Here is a 15495-nt window from a genome sequence, read left to right as displayed (position 1 = left end):
CGTTCACTAACATGAGAATGCTAAAATGATGTGTCCAATTAGTTTCAAAAAAGAAAAAATATATTGTCGAAAAAGTTAAAAATAGTTTGTAAAAAAAAAAACAAACGCAAAAACACAAGCAACTCACAGTGTCAACAAAATGAATTAGTATCAAACAATAGATCACATTATTCCTTCCTCAACAAATATAATATCCAAGGTATATATATATATAAATATATATATATATATATATATATATATATATATACGCTGTGGCCTTGCAATCCCACTATGCTTTTATTTGACAATTCCATTTCATGGCATGCATTGCTTGAACTTAATATTTTGGGGGCCATTTTTATGTGGTACAAAAATTCTGCATTGAACTTTTGATATATATAAGTTTAATTTGGATGTGTAGTATCAAACCTTGTTTTTATCTTCTTATATATGTGTGTGATCATATTTTGAAAATATGATCTCTTTGCTCATACTACTTGCTTTATTTGTTGGAGTTTAGATTTTTCTCCTTATTTCAATTCTCTTGAATCTTGATTATTGGATCTTATTTCTTAGCTTTGTCTTATTTACTCTCTCTATTAGAGTCTTTCTCTCTCCAAGGAAAATCTCTAATTTTTGTGGAAATATTATTTGATTTATTTCACCAAAATTTCATTAGGTTTGGTGTATAGGTTGTTAGATTGCATGGGTCTAAGGCTTTTTTATATTTCAGCAAAATTTCTGCGAGTGAAAATTGGGGGGGCTGTATTTCTTTCAAGTTCTTCTCCTCAAAAAAATCGTGTACATTTGTGATATTCTTCCAGAATTCGTGCATCTATGGTTAATAACTCGTGTACATCTTGATAGGGTAGGATTCAATAGAGTTGAGGATAAGTTCCTATTACCAACTGCAAAGGCTAAAATGACCGTATAACACATGTAATTCATGTTGAGCGGAAAAGAGGAACTTTAGTTTGCAAAAATATTAAACAACGTTGCAATCTTGTATTGTTGGAGTAACGTGCACATAAGGAATAAATCTTAGAGAAGTGCCTCGATGTTGGAGAACATTTTGATTGATCATCTTGACCTTAAGATGTGAGGATATAAACAAATAATAATAAAATTTAAATTCATAACCAAGAATGAAATTGATTTTTAAAACATCATAAGATTTCAGGTACAAACAAATTTTGGTGACGCACATAACTTGTACCGTTCAGCGAGAAAGCCTTGTGCTAACCTCACCTATTAGAGTTTAGCTATGTCTATTTGTTAGAGACACATGGCTTTCTTTAAAGCCAAAAGGTTTCATGCTCCTAGGGGAGCGTATTATCCATTTACTCCCTCTATAAAAACCAAATCTACAATAGGACCCCAAATTTTTGGAGTATAACATCGTCAAGCTATATGCTATAATCATTATAAAAGTTCAAATTACAATCTCTATGGGCTTGAAAGTAAATAATACCTCAAATATGAAGCATCTTGTTGATTTAAAATAACTAACGTACATGCCACGTGTCAACACGAGGAATCATGGTGGGTGCACTAACATATGTACCACAAATTGTTTTGATAGAAAGGTCTGTTGCTGGACTATTAATCTTTAGGAAAGTATTTGATGAATCTAGTAACACCCTCAATTGTTCGAATTTCTTTTAGATTTCGTTTTAGGCTCCATGTCATCAAGATAAATGGTCTTATAGTACAAGATTCATTTTTTTAATAGTAAGTACCAGAGTAAAACGACCAAGGAAAATTGTTTCATGCGGGCTGGACCGCATTTTCATATATGCGGTCCTAAAATAAAAAGCATCTATCTTAAATATGGATCCGCATAGGCGTACCATCTGAAAAACAATTGAAACTAAAGCTTATACAAAAGGAAAACGTTTATACAAGGTTGCAAACTTAAAATGTAGAATTACTGATGCACCTCAAAAATCCATCGGAAAAGGTTGTTTTAATGTTGAAAAACATTCTAATTGATCATCTCGATATCGAGATGTATGAATATGAGAAAAAAAAAAAGATTTTGAGTTCCAAAAATTTTGCATCATGCAACACATTATCTAGACCGTCCATTTTCAAGATTTTCATAGGTTTATAGATCTACTTGAATTTAACCATTTTTTGAGGTTAAATTTTATAATGGAATATGAAAATAGATTTTAGATAATCTTAAAAAAAATTTACACCAAAATTCCATATTATGATAAAATTTTGAGGTGCGCCTTAATTGGATGGTTTAAGGTTGCAACCTTCTAGAAGCCACACCCTATACAAAATTAAGCTCTTTTTTTTTTGTGGAATTACTATAGGCACAATTAAATGCCCATTGCAGGTATGAAGCACCGACTAAATAAATAGACATGGAGTTATGGTCCGAGTTCCTAGGGGTTGCGATCTAGGATTTCATGAATTGAGGACCTTATACTTTCGGCAGTCGGATCCATATTCATCATGATGATCTAGTTTCGAAAACATCGAGATCGCGATCTGAAAATTTTGAGAGCGGGGATCTAATTTCTTCGAGGAACTACATCTACAATGTTACAGAATGCGTTCTTGAGACAATGAGAGCGAGATCTATGAAGTAGAGGGAGAAAACTCCGTTGTGACTGGGATCGAGATCCGTGAATTAACGGGAGCGAGCTCCATTGTGAATAAAAGCGAGATCCTTGAAGTAACAGGAGCGAGCTCTGTTGTGAATGGGAGCGAGATCCATGAAGTAGAGGGAGCGAGCTCCATTATGAAAAAGATCGAGAATCCTAAAAATTGGAGCGAGATCCCAAAAAGTTGGGAACAGGTTCCAGGTGAGATCTCGGCTCCGAAACGTCAGAGTTGGATTTTGGAGCAAGAGCACCACCTTAGGTGGGTGTGTTATACATCATTTTTGACGTACCTTAGTCCCTCAAGAAAATAAAGGAGAGAGCCGGCTACGACCTGGTCGCAGCGGCACGCAAGACACAGCCGTGCGGGAACAGTGGCTGAGAATAAGCCGCGAATAAGGACGATCAAGGGAAAATGCCTGCATATTCAAGAGGCAAAGTCTTATGCCGCCACCGTGTACATAGGAACTAAATAGATACACCAAACGACCGTTATCGTCATCTTCCAAAAGAAGTGGGCTCGGGCTCAGTAGGGTCAACCCAGCAGCACTAAGCCCGGACAATCTCGAAGTAGGGCAGAGGCACGCCTTCGATGTACGACCTCACCAAACCAGTCGACGACCATGGAGATTTCCGGCCACTCCTCAACGAGCTCGCAACTCCTTCCCTGCAGCAGAAGAGTGGCCAAGGCCTCAGATGTCGACGAAGCCTCAACGACACCATCCCCTTAATAAGAAAAAGGTGAAGACAAGTCTGCCCTAAGAAGGAAGAAAGACGGCCTAAATCCATGAACGTCGGAATCTTCAAAATGACATCTTGGCCCTCACAGAGAACTCGACCGCGTGAAAACTAAGACCAAAAGAATACTCCCAGAAAGAAACCCAAGCCAATATGACAAGCGGCGGTCAAAACAAAACAGAAGACGGCCCGAAACTCAAGGTCACAGAAGAAATCAAAATCCCCTATCATCAGAACCCCTTTTCCGGTGATCTCTCGAAAACCTGAAGAATATCACGGAGCAAAGACTGAAAAGCGAACTAAGACCTGTTGCAAAAACACTGAAAAGGCCTTCCCTAGGCTCACAATCAACACAGAAACACTGCAGATCAGAAAAAAACCTTCGAAGAGTTCATAAAACTAACCGGACTCCTTCCTTCATAAAAGAGATTGTCACAGCACGATCAAAAAAAGCTCAAAACGATCACAAGAAAATGAACATCGAGAATATGACAATAGATTGATTGAACTCACGTTGCAAGTACCCGGACAGAGCTCTCAAAGTTTGACAATGGCGGCGGCCACCTCAAGAAAGGACAAGTATGTCATTTTTACAAAAGAGTTTAAAGGATCTTTGGTCATTGTACCCAATTTTGGGACTTTGTTTTAATTATTTTTTATTGTATTTAGGCTTCGTTTTTTAGTATCTAGCCATGTTTGGTGAAAACTCTTTATAAATAAGCTTAAGTCAATTGTAAAAGGGGGATGAAAATTCAATAAAGAAGAGGCACTACGCTTTATTTTGCTTGTCTTTTCTCTTAACCCTAGTATCCCAAAGAGATGAGAGAGAAAACTTTTGTAAGAGAGAGAAATACCCCCAACCGCATGGGTACACACCTCTCGTCCCTTGAAGATATCTAACATCATAGGGACTTTTTCTCTTCCCTTCTAAACACATAATCCCACACACGTGTGAAACCGCGCAAGCGCAAACAAGTCAAAGGGCTCAAACAAACGCATAGATGCTTTAGCCTCCTCTTTTCCCAATTAGTTTAAACGAACAAAGGAAACCCCCCGCTCGCTCGCTCGACCATCCAAAGTGACAACATTGGAAGAAAGTCAACCCATGAGAGAAGAACTGAGACATCCCTTGAAAATTCAAACGTGAGAAAGGAGAAGAAAGTCAATGGCATCTGAAGTGAGTCCCTGACCAAACTGCACTGGTGAACAGCCGGAGGGCTTTCGTAATTGATCTAAAGAGGACAGGCCGCCCAGACGTGTCCCACAAACCCACAACGACAAGGTGAGTAAATTGACCTTCTCTCGTCGTAAAATCTCTCTCGTTGTTGGTAGCCTATCCGAACTCGAGAAAGCACGTGCACTCACGTCACCGAATGCATCACGTGAGCAAGCCTTAGGTGGTTGTTTGAGAGAGGAATTTCTCCTTACGCCCTGTGCGAGGGACCAAGAGAAAATCAGGCCCCAACTAACTGGTGACTTCACTGGGGACACACCACCTTGTAGTTGGCTCGGACTCTTTTCAAACGAAAACCCTCTTCTTGTCTTTCTAAAATTTCAATTAATTCCCACTCTTCTTCTCTCCTCCAAATCGGAGACTTTCTCATCCCCATATCAACGACTCACTCTTTCACGAGTGGGTTAGCTGGTCCTGCTCTCCTGTCCAACCTAGGATGGCTCGGTGTATGGGCACCCATGCCCCTACTCCTTCCTCCTCCCATATATGGAGAGAACCCACTAAGGTTAACTCCAAGGGTTGCGCCGCAGCCACTCCCCCATGTCCTCACAACTGGCATCTTGTCAGCCGTAAACCCAAGCCAGGGCTCCACGCCGCCCTTCCCTGTCACTCGGTGGACCCCAATAGGGCTGCCACCTACACCACTCATAAAGCAGGTCAGCCCATACCACGCGCCATCGGCGCATATCCGTCCTCCTCCACACACACCTACAGCACAGCCAATGGCCTGACCATCGCTCTGACAAATCGGGATAGGTGGCAGCCGGTCTCGATCCCTTCACCCATTGTGGGTCGCCTCAGACCCAAACTCACCACACACGGTCCGCCAACCGCCTGCACGCCACATAATGAACTCACCGCTCAGGACAATTCAGACGGTAGACCCGGGCGAGCACACGACCTTCGGACCTTGCACAAACATGTCGAAGGCCTTAAGGCCCACCAAACCAACCGGGCAGGCATTCTGAGTGCCCAGTCTCATGCAGTACGAAGGGATGGGTCTAGTACCATCCCAAACACACCGATAGATCGCACACACACATGCAGGATCAGGCGCCCCACCAACGATAGGAAGGATACACTGAAGGTCAAAGCTGGCAGCTGAGTACCACCCACAATTTGGCTCTCAAAGAAGTTCCCTACGAGCACGATTCTATCGACTCCATCCATGCTATACATGCAAGATCCCCCTCGGGGGAGGTCTCGGGGCAGGCCACGCACGAAGATTAATAGTCAGCCAGCCCCTGAGTTGAGGAAGCTCTGGCCGCTAAAGACGATTGCACGGCCTTCCCTATCGAAAACCAACCCACTCCCTCAACACAAGCAAGCAATGCGAGTGCAGACCGCCTCACGAGGAGGACAAGCAGAACCTTTGACCACATAAGGTCTGCTAAAGGAAAACCAATTCTATCTGCTATAAGACACGGGAGAGTTCACGATGGATGATGTCGTTGAATGTCACGCCATTGATGTAAGTGAGGACAAGTTCAGCCCACCTGATTCGCAAATCCGTCCGGAATCGAGCAAGTTAATAGATATGGCCCCAACGTTGTCACACGCCCATCCAAGTTGACCAATGGCCTCAAGGGCTCCAAACACTGCGCTCGACAAAGTCTCATCCTCCAAGCCGCCCGAAGCCCGTACTCACATGAGCTACGAGGCAATATTGGGCCCAGGATCACCCCTCTAGCTGAGTCGTCGAGTCCCGGCGAACAGGTCGAAGTAATGGCGGTAAGACATGAAGAAGGGGAACAGGAAAATCCGCTTGAAAGCATCGAAAGTATCCTAAAAGATATCCTTAATAGGATCAAAAGACTGGAGGACACTCGTACCGCGGTGCCTCCCCACCAGGAAGCGAATTCTCCCTGCAGACTCCAATATGATGAAAGAGACAGGTCACAGCCACCTCCCGTAGGCCAGGTATCAACACAATGTGACCCGCACACCTCCTTCCAAGATCAGCATAACACAGCCTCTCAGGCCGCATCAACAACCTTCACTAAAGAAGATGTTCAAAGGATAATCAACAAGTGCATCCAAGGCCTCCATATGTCCAAAGCACCCGAGAGCCCCCAATACAAAAAGCCTTACTCACCTTCAATTGACTAGGTCCCCTTCCCCACTGGACACCAGAAAGGGAAATTGCCAATCTTCCACTGAACGGGATCACCGCAACAACACATAACCCACTTCACATCTGCATGCCAAGAATCAGCTGCATACACTAAACTACTCTTATGACAATTCGTCGAAACACTCGAGGGACTCGCATTCAAATGGTATGCAAGGCTACCACCAAATTTTGTCCACTCTTGGGACAAGATTGAACAACTCTTCTACAAGCGCTTCTTAGAAATCGAGTTGGAAGTCCAAACTATAGAACTCCTAACCATGACGCAAGAGCCAGATGAGTCCATGGGAAAATATATCCAGAGATAGCGTGACCTCACCATGTGCTTGAGCAACCCCATGAGCAAAACGGAGGCCATGCAAACATGTGTAAGGAACATGAAGCGAGAAATCGCCTTACATGTCAATGCTTCTAACCCCACCACCTTCTCCGACATGATCACCAAAGTTGCTAAGATTGAAAGTTTATTAAAGCACCATGGAGGAGATCGAGGCCAAAGCTTAGGCACAAGCCAAGCTCGCAACACTGGGAGTAAAAGGCCGAATCCCCGTACCAACCAACCGAAGAATGTAATCAGTGCTGCTGTCACAACCGCGCCGCTTGGCGCTAAACCTGTAACTAATGTTAACCCTCTGCCATGTCACAAGGGTTACCGGCTAAAGCCCAGACGGACTCACAATAGCAAACCCCTCAGAAACAGAGTTATAATTACATGCCGCCACCACAAAAGTATCACCAAACCGAGGAGTTCTAGTGTAGACTGAATCAAAAGTACAACTTCAATAAGGAGTGGGTCCCGACCCTCCAGAAAATGCTTCCCGAACCAGAGATGTTGGTACTTTCCATCGTCAAGAGACCAGAACAAGCTGAACTCGTTGATAACCCCAAGTATTGTGCTTACCATTGGATGTTAGGGCACCCAGTCCAAGATTGCATCCAGTTGAAAGGGCACATCGAGGCCCTAATCCGAAATGGACAGATCGACCTAGAAAGCCTCAAGAAAGCTTTCGAGGCCCCAGAAGTCACGATCCAGGAGGAGTCAGCCAGCGACTTTCCTACAGCTAAACTTTCCCCAGAGCAGTTTTCTATGATATTCAACATGATGGCCCAGCACGAGATGATAGCGCCTTGTGCTCCTAAAAAATAAGGAACAAACGTTCAAAAAGGCCAAAATCCTTGGTGCAAATACCTCCAACATAAGGGTCATGACTTGGCCAATTGTAGGACATTTCGCTCCATCTTGAAAAACTACATCCAAATTGGTCAGATAGTCCTAATGGGTGAATGGCCATCACCACCACAAAAAAACCAGGAAGGGCAGACTTCCTCATAGCAAGAGTCCCACCCGACTCAAACTCTGCTCTCTACGAGCGGAAAGGTCTGAAGACCTAAGGCCAAATCGATCCTAAAGGCAAGACAAAAAAAATCATCATCGCCATCAAACAAAAACAACTCTTCTTTCATTATAGCCGAAAGGTTACAAAAGGATCAGGGCAGAGCTCAAAAGGCCCATGAAAGAAGAGAAAACAAAAAGAACAAGAAGAGGAGTAAGGAAAGCCCCACGCTTTCAGAAACGATCAAGAAACTCCTCACTCATCGCCTTCAGCTCCTCTACGCACCGAAGCATGACCTGTTTCTCTTCTCGAAGGCGAGATATCACCTGGGTGGTCAAATTGGCCAAGTTGGTGACTGCCACAGAATCAGAATCCAGCTGCTCGAGCTCGCGTGACCGCTAATGTAACGCTTCTCAGTTGGAGTCTCGACGAGAGCTTAATGAGTCCACCCGAGCTTGCAATTTCTCCATCTTAGCCTTCACGGTCTCGAGCTCCCCAGAAAGGCTTGCAACCTCTTCTAAGAAGGAGTCTTGTTCCGAAACAAGCTGAGCCCGCTCTTGTGTGCGCTACCGCACAAGGCCTTGCTGGTCGGTCAAATCCTTCTCCAAGGTATCCAAGCGCCTCTCAAAAGACGCATGTGCTGCTTCTTCACATGAAAGGGCTTCGGTTCCCCAATCACTGAGATCTTGCAGTAGCCCATTAAGGAGGTCGAAGATTTCTCCGTCAAGCCATGCACACCCCTCAAGCTGGCTACACAAGCCCTGAAAACCTCCATCCTTTCCTCAAGGTCCAATAGAGAACACCCCTTTAACCCTTGAAGACTTGAACACAACATCATCCTCACTATCAATGCTTTGGAGCTTGAAGACGGCTGCGGAGCAGCAAGAACGCCAATCACGTCAACAGGAGGCACATCAAGCATAGGATCCCTAGAGGCAAGCGGTGGCATAGCCTTCGAAACAGCATGAAGTCCAAGAGGATTACTTCCCAGAGGAAGGTCAATTCAAGGACTATGCCACCGGCAAACCGGAAGGACGAGCCCTCAAGGTGCTCACTTCTTCCTGTGTAGCTTCTGGATCAGGCATAATGGACACTGCGGGGTGTGCGGGAGCTGTAACATGTCTACTAGTGGTAGGAGTCTCACTGACTTCAACCCTTAGCGTGGGGTTTCTCGAGCCACACCCTGAACCAAGGACGCGCTCGACCACCCAGGCCAACTATCAGCCGGTCACAGTACTATTGTAAGAGTTGAAGATGATGTAGCAGGAGGAGAGTCCAGAGCCCTACGAGCTCAGCTCCAGACCGAGCCCGCCTTGCATGGGATGGCACCGAAGACATCGGTGCTAAAGACAAGTCTTCCTTATTCAAATGGCTCCCTCTTTCCCGAGAAGAAGGGACGAGCGAAGACTCTCTCCCTCTTTTTCTCTCTCTCTCTGTCTCTCTCTCTCTTTCTCTCTCTCTCTCTCTCTCTCTCTCTCTCTCCCCCTATCTTTCCTCTCATTGGGAGGAGCGCTCTTGGGCTTAATGGAAGAAGGGGCCCTTGGAGCACGACTAGCCCGTACGGACGAGCCAAAATGGGATTCACCCTCAACTCGATCAGGCGAAGTCGAGGCAAGCCCTTCTTCACAGGATGGGTTCACACTCCTTTCACTCCGACCAAAAATCACGTCTAGGTTATTAAAGAAAGACCTTGTCTTTCTTTTCAACGAGAGCAACCTCATCACCTCCTCATCCCCGCTTAATGAATGAGGCTTGGCCAGTTCCTGCCAGTTGGCGAGGCAATGATCCAAGCCAAAAATAATGGAGAAAGGAGGAGGAACTAAGCCCCTTCCGGCTCTACCGTCGCGTCTGGAGCCACTGACGACTTTCCATGGGTGAGTCGCTCCCCAATACTCAGCATTAGAGAATCCCACCATCGCTGGTAACAAGCGGTCACGTGACCCATACAGCCATGATCGAGAACCACAAACCTACTCCGCCCAGGGAGAGGAAGACAAGTCTCCCAAGCCATCCGCATGTCGAGGTCAATCCAGACCTCACTGCTCGCGCCAGGGGCCTCATAATCGTGCAACACCCCATTCTTCCCATATTTATTTGAGAAAGAAATGGCGGCGCAATAGCCTTGATCCAGACCATGTTAGCACGCAAAACGGCGAGGGAAGTAACCCTCTAACTTCTTGCACCTCATTCCCCTGAATGGAGGGATGCAACCCCGGACGCTTACGAGGTACTTGGCCTCTTTTGTCTCGGTAACCGCCTTATTGAGCATGAGGCCAAAAGAGTCGATGAAAGTATTGTCAGAGGGGCCACCGATAGGGAAAGGCCTCTCGCGAGCGAAGAAGGATGCATCGGTCAGGATCTCATGAACTGCATATGGCTCCCTAACCGTAGCCTTCATCCCAACCATCTTCAGCAGATGTGGGCATGTGGCCGTTGCGAGGTTCCCATTGAGCATGTGGCCGTTGCGAGGTTCCCATTGAGCTTGTACGCCCCAAGAAAATACGCAGAAAGCCACCTAAAGACATAATTCATAGGGAAGCTCATGGTAAAGCGCCCCGGGAAACCCTCACCCAGCCAGACCTCGTTGTTGTTGCCCTTGGAAGGGACTTTTCCACGGGCAATGGACCCTCCATGAAAGATGCTACAAAAGATCGTTTGGGCCAACACAAAGCCGGTGCCCTGGGCCATCATGCATGCCGCATAGAAGCTACCAGGCCGAATGACATAACCCTTCACCCCCGGAAGAGCAAACTTACACAAGAACAGGGCCAAGTAAGCAGCAAGGTATGCTCGGTCCCAGACATTCCACCTCGGTGGGGCAATCGCCTTCTTCAAAGCCTTGATTGCCGCCTCATGATGAGACTCGTCTGCCAATGAGATGCTTGACCCAATGTCTTCACCCTCTTGGCGGTTACCGTGAAATTAATCTCGCCATGCTTCGAAATGTACCCCACCAATTTTGAGCTGCGACTCTGAGTACAACAGTTGATAAATCTCGAACAACTCGCTGAGACTCGAAAGAGCCCGCTTAATCCTGATGGGCTCGCCCCCAAAGATGGCCCCATTGTTAAGGACAAATTCCTCGTACTCCTCCCCCAGCAAGGGAAGGCCACCTACAAAATACAAATCAAGCAGGGTGATTCCTACCTCACCCTCCTGTAAAAGCCAAATGTTGGTGCGTTAATACCATGTCTCCAGAAGAGCCTTCACGGTGTTTGAGCATTGGTCATAGTAGCCAGCCGAGCATTAACATGTCGTGGCTAGACCACACTCCTTCAAAGTACCAGCAAAAGAGTCCAACACGTCCAACATCCAAGTGTTATACCCGACCAGGTACTGATGCTCCCCTTCAAAACGAAGAGCGCCTGCAGCCCACTGAAGACCGAGCTTCGCCAGCATCCTCTTCCCCAATGTAGGCATACTCTCGTCGAAAGGAGAATGAATGTGCAGAGCATGATAAAGAGCTACACAATCTCTCTGAATGAGGGGTTCCCCATCGACATCACCGTACAGGAAAAGCTCCATGCCCTCTCCTACAAAGGTGATACGAGAGGGCCATGAGATCTCCTGGGTAGGCTCAAGCTCTCCCAAAGAAGCTTCCCTCACCAGAGATACCCTAATGTAGAGGTTCGGCCGTGGTTCACATTAAGGACCCGCACTGCAAAAAAAAAAAACATAAAAGAAAGAGAGAAGGGATAAGACAACCATGCCTGCCAGACCAGGACCAACAAAACGAGGATAAATGGAAAGTTAAGAAAAAAGACCAAGAAAGCCGGGAACATCAAAAGAAAAGAAAAGCCCTACCAGGAGGGGCTGAACTCCTACCAGCCATTGTCGCCGAGAACCTGCAGCACCAAAGATGTCCTCCCTAGAAAAGATGGAGAAGAAAGGAAGGCATGGGACAAAAAAAAATGAGAGGCAAATCTGCAAGAAAAATGAGAGAAAGAAGGGAAAATGGGAATTAATCTTCTTGAGTCGATAGTAAAAATCTTCAGTGAAAGACTGAGAAACACCTCTCCCCGTCCCTCTTACAATCACGAACGAGGAGGGGAATCACCCAAAAATTGGCTACAAGACATGTGTCTCAATCATGAAAGAACAAAAAGCAGCACGCAAGGCGAAATGTCCCACGAAAATGGGAGCCACGAAGTGTCACACGTGCGAAGCGTCACATGGTTCAGGGGTACGGCAGTACTAAAACGCATGCGTAATGAAAGCGTCGCACGAACGAGGAAGATCATGCTCATCCCAAGGAGAGTAACCATCTAGCAATTAAAAGCGTCGTGTTAACCTAGAACACACCATTAACCCAAATCACGAGTATCCCTCGCTCACGACACCCCGAAAGGATGGCATATCCATAACTGGGTCAAATATCATCCAGGTACGCGACATTCTTTCCCCACTCTTCAATGAAATTTCAGACTGCTCTAAGAACACATCGTTTATTTGCATATCCTAGCACACACTCACAAGCGAGGGTACTTTGTTCCTCATGCTGCTCACACACTCAAGAAGGAGGCATCTGAGCCATACAAGATGGGCAAATCATCCCTTTCAAAAAAAAAAAAAAGGCCCAAGAAAAAACAAAATGGGGGAAGAAGTCGACAGAGAAGGAACAAAGAGAAAATACGCTGAAGCCAAAGAGAGAGGATTTACTCATAGATAAAGTACAATTTTTTGTTACAACAAAACCATCTTTGAAATGGCCCTTCATCAGAAAGAAAAAAAATGCTGCTACGTTACGGCTTTGAAAGCTGCTTTGATTTCCTCAAGGCACAAGGGACCAGTCATTCTTTTCGGAAAGGAATCAAACACCAAAAAAAAAAATCAAAGACATAACTCGAGAAGGGCAAGATCGTTTACTCCAAAGCAACTTGGAACACCTAGATAGAAGGACCTCCCTCGTGCGAGCTATGAAGCTGCCCCTTTCTAAGCTAGTAGCTATCTCCAAGGAGAAACCTTGTTCTCTCTACACAAGGCCTTAGAAAAACCAAAGAAAACTCCTTGTTCCTTCTCACGACAAAGTGAAGTTGAAAAAGGGGCACAATCAAAAGAAAGCCAGAACAAGACACCTCTCTAGTTATAACAGGTGCCTTATCCAAGCACGAGACAACAGAAATGACCAAATTCCTCATTTGGTCGATCCTCACCACCAAAGGGATGGTCAAGTCAAAACCATCATGACCCATCCCCGGATGAGCGAGACTGGATCTATGTTCGACGATGCCTATCATGGGGTACACAGTCATAAGCATCATTCTCCAATTCTCTAGAATGCAAAGGCAACTAGAGGGCTTAAACCCACCATCAAAGGTTGGTCTACCCACCGAGCCTCTTAAAAGCAAGCTCAACTCCAAAGCAAAGGGAAACTGCTCGTGCCGACTCTCAGCCTAAACGCCCCCTTTTATTGAGGAACCGTGAGCTCGTCATTAAAAGCCTACCATTTGTAAAGAAAACACCTCGTACAACTACACCGACACGTGTCGTCAAACGATGCCTCAATCCCTCAACAATCAGCGCCTTCGTTGCCATGCCTTCCAGGCCCCATTACCACCAGATCACAAGGCGAATCCCACGTCGCTTCGCCTCCCAAAATGTCACCTCATCAAAGGAAGGCAGGTCACACCTTTCCATCTCCCGTCACCTCTTTCGACCATGTATCGCCCTAGAGTAGTATGCCCTCTGGAGCAAGCAACCAGACCAAGATCTCCCATCCTCGCTTCCTTTCCATGGCCCCTACTGTCATGGTGAGTACAAAAAAATAAAAAAAAATAAAAAATAAATATATAAATAAACGATGATGACAGACGGGCATGGCGAAAACCCAAAAAAAAAGGTGCCATGAGTAAAAATGGAAAGATATCAAAGGTGGACGTGACCTCGAAGTCACAGGTAAAAGCGCCTCAACAAAAAGAAGTCAGTGAAAACCACCATCATGGCACTACTTCTACTCCAAGTGAAAACCCGAAAAAGGCACTTGGAGTAAACAAGGAAGTCAAAAGCAATACACCTATTCACCTGCCCACTCCAAAAGAAACCTTCGACCTTAACGCCACTCCTCCAAAAGAAAACCCCGGCCTTGGTGCCATGCATCAAAAATCTTCAGCCCAGCGCCACTCTAAAATTCTCCAGCCCAACGCCACTCTAAAAATCTCTGGCCTTAGCTCCACTCCTCCAAAAGAAACCCCCGGCCTTAGCACCACTCCTCCAAAAGAAACCCCCAGCCTTAGCACCACTCCTCAAAACTCTTTGGCCTAGCGCCACTCTAAAAATTCCCTGCCTTAACACCACTCCTCAACAGAACTATTCCCCTAACGAGTAAAACGTGAAGACAAGTCTGCCCTGCAAAGGAAGAAATACAGCCTAAATCCATGGATGTCAAAATCTTCAGAAGGACATCTTGGCCCTCACAGAGAACTCGGCCACGTGAAAACTAAGACCAAAGAAACACTCTAAAAACGAAACCAAAGTGAACACGACGAGCGGCGTTCAAAACAAAATAGAAGAGGGCACGAAACCCAAGGTCACAGAAGAAAACAAAATCCCCTGTCGCCGAAACCCCTTTTTCGGTGATCTCACGAAAACCCGAAGAATATCACAGAGAAAAGATTGAAAAGAAAACCTAGACCTGATGCAAAAACACTGAAAAGGCCTTCCCCAGGCTCACAATCAACACAAAAACACTGCAGGTCAAATAAGAAATCATCGAAGATTTCATAAAACTAACCGACTCCTTCCCTCACAAAAGCGATTGCCACAGCACTAAAAAAGAGATCAAAACGATCGTAAGAAAAAGAACGTCAAGAATATGACAAGAAATCGACTGAACTCACGCTGCAAGTACCAGGAGAGAGCTCTCAAAGTTTGACAATGGCAGCGGCCTCCTCAGGAAAGGACAAGTCTGTCATTTGTACAAAAGAGTTTAAGGGCATTTTGGTCATTATACCCAATTTTGGGACTTTGTTTTAAATATTTTTAATTGTATTTAGGCTTACATTTTTAGTATCCACCCATGTTTGGTTAAAATTCTATGTAAACCAGCTCAAGTCTTAAAAGGGGGGATGACAATTCAATAAAGAACAGGCGTTATGCTTGTCTTTTCTTTTAACCCTAATAACCCAAAGGGAGGAGAGACAAAACTTTTGCAAGAGAGGGAAATACCCCCAGCTGCATGGGTGTGCACCTCTCTTCACTTGAATATATCTTTCTCTCTTCCCTTCTAAACACGTAATCCCACACCTGTGTGAAACCGCACGGGCAGAAACAATTCAAGGGCTCAAACCAACGCGCAGTCTCGTCTAGCCTCCTCTTTTCCCAGCTAGTTTAACCGAACCAAAGAAATCCCCCGCTCGCTCGCTCGACCATTTGAAGAGACATCGCTGGAAGAAATTCAACCTAGGAGAGAAGAACTAAGACTATCCATTGAAAATTCAAACTTGAGAAAGTAGAAGGAAGTCA

The sequence above is a fragment of the Amborella trichopoda genome, chromosome 2, assembly GCF_054954075.1.
Source record: "Amborella trichopoda isolate Santa Cruz 75 chromosome 2, AtrichopodaSantaCruz75HAP2 v2.0, whole genome shotgun sequence".
NCBI lineage: Eukaryota > Viridiplantae > Streptophyta > Magnoliopsida > Amborellales > Amborellaceae > Amborella > Amborella trichopoda.
The sequence above is the reverse complement of the archived record's forward strand: the minus strand, read 5'-3'. Positions refer to the sequence as shown.